The 5,597-nt window shown below is 41.6% G+C and overlaps 1 non-coding gene across 1 annotated transcript; it reads right to left on the bottom strand.

Annotated features, from left to right (window-relative positions):
- Positions 1-2,868: 2,868 nt before the first annotated feature.
- On the bottom strand, positions 2,869-2,975 carry LOC148211836 (small nucleolar RNA R71). Its single transcript, XR_015790629.1, has one exon. It is a non-coding gene; the product is annotated as a small nucleolar RNA R71 (small nucleolar RNA).
- Positions 2,976-5,597: the final 2,622 nt, after the last annotated feature.

The following is a 5,597-nucleotide window of genomic DNA, read 5'->3' as shown; positions in this document are numbered from 1 at the left end:
GAGTCCCACCAATTTAGAGCCTCGCCCCTCAACATAAAAACCGCACCCTTAACCTTGAATTGGTCCTCGCAACCTAGGTACGCGTAAAGGGCTTCCAACTCTCTGACCCACTCTTCTGCTGCTGTCGCTCTCTCACTTCCCCAGTCAAAGGTGGGGGTCCGTAATGCTTGAAATCCTTGATGAATTGAGCCTCGCTCTGGGGAGTATGAAAGTGTCGGGGTGGCTGAGTTTGTGCACCGCCAACCCCCACTGTGTTATTGATAAGTGCCTGCAATGCCTCCACAAGCAACGCCAATTGAGGGTTTACCTGGGGAACTGCCGGGGGAACTGAGGGATTTACCCGCTCCTGAGCTGCTGCTAGAGGAAACGAAGGAATTACTCCTGCCTGATCACCAGCAGGAGGGGGTGGTGGGTCCGCCACATTCTCACCTCCGGGAGCTGGGTCGACGTCTGCACGCAGCCTCATACTACGACGAGGTGGCATTGTTTGGATGAAAGAGCACTGATTACGCTTGTTTACATGCGTAAAAAGAAGGTTTTAGATGCTGTTTTTACTATGTTTCAGCTTTGTTTCGGATTTTTCTCGATCGTTTGAGTTCCAATTCATGCAAAATTCATATACTATGGTTTGTGGATGGCTTATATTGTATTTATGACATTTTAGGACCATTTGGGAGTGCAAATTAATCAAAAGAAGCAAAAAGACGAAAAAGTTACATGGGAGGCGCCAGGCGCCTGGGAAGCCTGCAGAAAAACAGGTTTTCTTCCAACTTTGCCCTTAATGAAACGCGTCTTCCAATGCGTTTTGGTGGTTCCAACCGATGCATACGTGTAGAAGAAGTGTTCCACTATCAGTTTGAGCACGATTTGGTCAGTCAAAAGAGTTGGAAATGGGTGATTCACCATCGTTTTAGGACCTACCTAACCAATTCTGCACAGCTATAAATTCCAGCAACTTCTCCACCAAATTCATCAAGCCTTGCTTCCTTCTCTTGATCATTTTTAGTGTTTCTTTGTTGCTTTCTAAGTACTTTTGAGTTGCTTTCATTAGTTACTTTTGGTTTTTAAATCCCGAGCACTTTACATTCTTTTATTGAGCTTGTTTTGTTTCCATTTGTACTTAGTCATTTTTCTACTTATTCAAATATATAAAAATCTAGCACTTTGCTTATTCTCTCTTTGCCTTTACTTTATTTTCAGTTAAGAGAGTTGTGTTTTTTGAGGAAAGAGCACGTGACACTCTCCCTTGCTTGAAAGAGAAGGGCGAAGCTCTCAATCCCGATAAAAACTCTCAATTAGATAACTTTTGTTTTTCACACATGCATTCCACATTCAACCATTTTACTTGCTGTATTTTCTTCAATATGTCTTTCTAAATTCCCGTCTCTAGCCCGGTTATGGATAGTTAGCCTTTTATGTCTAAAAAGGGTTGCTAAGAAGTAGTGTTTTTACTTTCCATTCATTGCTCAACATGTTTTCCCAAAAAGTTAGGATTTAGAGAAGGCCACTGTAAGTCTTAACAAGTCAATACTGAAAAGGTTGCTTATTTGCATTGTTGAGTGATTAAACCGAGGAGAGGAGCGCCTTAGACATAAGGGTTCCGCTTAAGTAGCCTAGACATAGGACCTTAACCCGAGGTTGCGACTATTTCCATCCTAAAACTAAGATATCTCTCATAATAGACATATTAGGGAATGTCTTAGGACTTTGAACTTGCTTAGACATAAGTCAAGTGAGAAGCGTAGTCGTTGGTTTCTAAAGTAAAATGCATATTGTCCTTAGCATGTCCTTGATTCTTTGATGGCTAACTTGAAGTAATTCGGGCTAGGTTTTATTATTATAAGTCCAAATCCCAAATCCAAAACCATTATTTGTGACCACTTCCCATTTACAAGAATCACTCATTTCAACATTCACTATTCTTTAAAACTTCAGAGTTTGGAAATTGTTTAGAAGTCCTCGAGGATCGATACTTGGATACTCCATCCATTTTATATTACTCTGACAGGTGTGCGCTTGCATCTATATAATTGTTACCACGCTTAGCGCGTGCGTTCAGCATAAACATCCAGTCATGTTTTTGGCGCCGTTGCCGGGGACTTTAGTTTTAAAATTATTTTCAAATTCTTTTAGTTTTTATTTTTGTGAATTGTTGTTGGGTGTAATTTCCATCCACCGTTTTTGTTCTATATTTTTGGTCGTTTATCTCACAAGGGTAAGTTAAAGTGCATGAGCACAAGATCTTTTCTTCTACCCCTTGACCCTGAGATTGAGCGGACCCTTCGAAAAACTAGAAAGGAGCAAAGACTTCGAAAACAACTAGAAAAGCAAAAAGAGAGAGAAGGTGAAATCAGTCCTGAAAGTGAGGTAGAGAGTACAAGCACATCAATGGCAGATATTCCACCTCGTGATCCGGTTGATCCACCTGCTGTTAACGGTAATATGAGGGATCATGCAAGAAATGATGAATTCAACCATATCCAGATGGCGGACAACAGAGACGTGGCAATGCGAGAATATGCCGCCACGGCTTTTCAGAACTTTGATTCAGGGATAGTCAACCCTATTCCAGCCCACGCAAACTTTGAGCTTAAACCAATGATGTTCCAAATGTTGCAGACAATTGGACATTTTGGAGGGCAGGAACATGAGGATCCACATGATCATCTGAAATCATTCATTCAAATTGCAAATGCATTTCGATTACCTGGTATAACAGACGATGCTCTGAGACTAACACTTTTTCCATTTTCTTTGAAGGACCAAGCTAGAGCATGGCTCAATGCATTTCCACCGGGATCCATCACCACATGGGGGTCGTTAGTGGAGAAGTTCTTAACAAAATTCTTCCCACCTACTCGCCACGCTGATATCAGAGAGGAGATCATCTCTTTTAGACAGTATGATCGTGAACCTGTTCACGAGGCGTGGGAGAGATTTAAAGAACTAATCAGGAAATGTCCGAACCATGGCTTGCCGGCATGCATCCAGATAGAACATTTCTTTAGAGGCTTAGATCATCCTACTAAGATGATGCTAAACAATGCTGCCAACGGAGCCTTTACAAAGAAGACATTCAACGAGATAGTTGACATCCTAAATGACTTAGCTTCACACAACGAACTATGGTGTTCGCAAAGATCTAGGGCAGCACCAAAGAAGCAAGATCCAGCTGGAGTTTTGGCTCTGGACATTGCGACCTCGATGCAAAAAGAGATGGTTACAATGAACCAGAGGCTGAAAGAGATGGCATTGGGAATAAAAAATCCATTAGCCATGCCGATACAACCTGTGCAGTCGGATTATTGCACTCCTGCCCCTGTTTGCCAAGTCAACGATCTCATTTGTTCATTTTGCAGTGAAAACCATATTTATGATAATTGTCCACATAACCCTGCTTCCGTTATTTATGTAGGACATGGGAACAATAGGAACTTTAACCCATATTCGAACACCTACAACCCAGGTTGGAGGCACCACCCTAATTTCTCATGGGGAGGACAAGGAGGTTCGAGCGGTTTTAATCAAGGGTAGAGCCAGCAGAACAAGCAGCCCTATGTTCCACCTACACAGCAATACATCCCACCACCGCAACAGCAGTACAATCAGAGAACACAGACTCCACCAGTTCAAAATAACAACTCAAATCTTGAGAATATGATGAAGGAGTACATGGCCCGAACCGACGCAGTGATACAATCCCAAGCGGCATCAATGAGGAATTTTGAGACCCAATTGGGACAACTTGCCAATGAATTGAAGAATAGACCACAAGGTTTTTTTCCAGGCCATACTGAATTACCAAAACGAGAAGGGAAAGAACAGTGCAAAGCTGTCACCCTCAGGAGTGGACTGGCATATGATGGACCAACAATGCCAACAACAGATGTACAGATTCCGTCCACTGAACCAATTGTAAAGATACCAGAAAATCCAACAACACCAGAAAAAGAAAATATTAGAAAAGGTAATGAGGACACCCCGAGTGTTCCTCCACAGGTACAGCCTTCTTTTACTCCTATTCCCCCGTTTCCACAAATATTAGTTAAGAAAAATAATGATTCCCAGTTTAGAAAATTTTTAGATATTTTAAAACAACTGCATATAAATATACCATTAGTAGATGCTCTAGAACAGATGCCAAATTATGCTAAGTTTTTGAAAGATATAGTTTCTAGGAAGAAAAAAATAGGCGAGCATGAACTGGTAGCCATGACAAAATGTAGTAGTGAAGCTGTAGGCAGCCCGCTACCCATGAAATGTAATGATCCTGGCAGTTTTACCATTCCATGTTCTATAGGAGGAAAAAACTTAGGTAGGGCATTATGTGATCTAGGCGCTAGCATTAATCTTATGCCATTATCAGTTTTCAAATCTTTAGGCATAGGAGAAGCTAGACCTACTACGGTTACCCTCCAACTAGCAGATAGATCTATCATAAGACCTGAGGGAAAGATAAAAGATGTTTTAGTCCAGGTGGACAAATTCATTTTCCCTGCGGACTTTATCATTCTAGATTGCGAGGCGGACTTAGACGTTCCCATTATTTTGGGAAGACCATTTCTAGCCACTGGGGATACAGTTTTTAATGTAAGGAAGGGAGAAATTACAATGAGGGTAAATAATGAAGAAGTTAAATTTAACGTTCTAGATGCCATGAAATTACCAGGAGACTTTGAAGAGTGCTCTGCTATAAATAGCTTGAATCCTATTATGTTTGATGAGTTTTATGACTCGTTAGTTACAGAGATTGAAGAAGAGCTTGATAAGATAGCAGAAGGACCAGAAGATGTGGCTAATCCTATTGAAAAAATACAAAAAGAAGAATGCAAGTCGTTACTTCCGTCCATAGTGGAACCACCCACGTTGGAGCAGAAGCCATTGCCGTCGCATTTGAAATATGCGTATCTAGGGGATAACGACACTTTACCAGTTATTATAGCTTCCAATTTATCACCTACTAATGAATATTCTTTATTGCAGATTTTGGAGAAGCACAAAAAGGCCATTGGATGGACGATAGCAGATATCCGAGGGATAAGCCCGGCCTTTTGCATGCACAAAATTCTATTGGAAGAAGATGCTAAGAACTCTATTGAGAGTCAAAGGCGGTTGAACCCGAAGATGAAAGAGGTTGTAAGGAAAGAAATTCTCAAATGGCTTGACGCCGGTGTTATATACCCAATATCCGACAGCAGCTGGGTAAGCCCAGTACAGTGTGTACCAAAGAAAGGGGGTATTACCGTGGTGGCCAACGAGGAGAATGAGCTCATCTCAACCCGAACTGTGAGCGAGTGGAGAGTTTGCATTGATTATCGCAAACTCAACAAGGTAACAAAGAAAGACCATTTTCCTCTCCCGTTTATTGACCAGATGCTCGACCGTCTGGCAGGTAAGGATTTCTATTGTTTTTTAGATGGATATTCCGGTTATAATCAAATTACTATTGCTCCAGAAGACCAAGAGAAGACAACATTTACGTGTCCGTATGGTACGTTCGCTTTTAGGCGAATGCCCTTTGGACTATGCAATGCACCCGCGACTTTTCAGAGGTGTATGATGGCCATCTTCTCTGACATGGTAGAAAATATTCTAGA

Source organism: Momordica charantia (genome assembly GCF_013281855.1).
Source record: "Momordica charantia cultivar OHB3-1 chromosome 4 unlocalized genomic scaffold, Mcharantia_2.0 BLBB01000004.1, whole genome shotgun sequence".
Lineage (NCBI taxonomy): Eukaryota > Viridiplantae > Streptophyta > Magnoliopsida > Cucurbitales > Cucurbitaceae > Momordica > Momordica charantia.
This window is presented reverse-complemented; position numbering and strand designations above follow the sequence as displayed.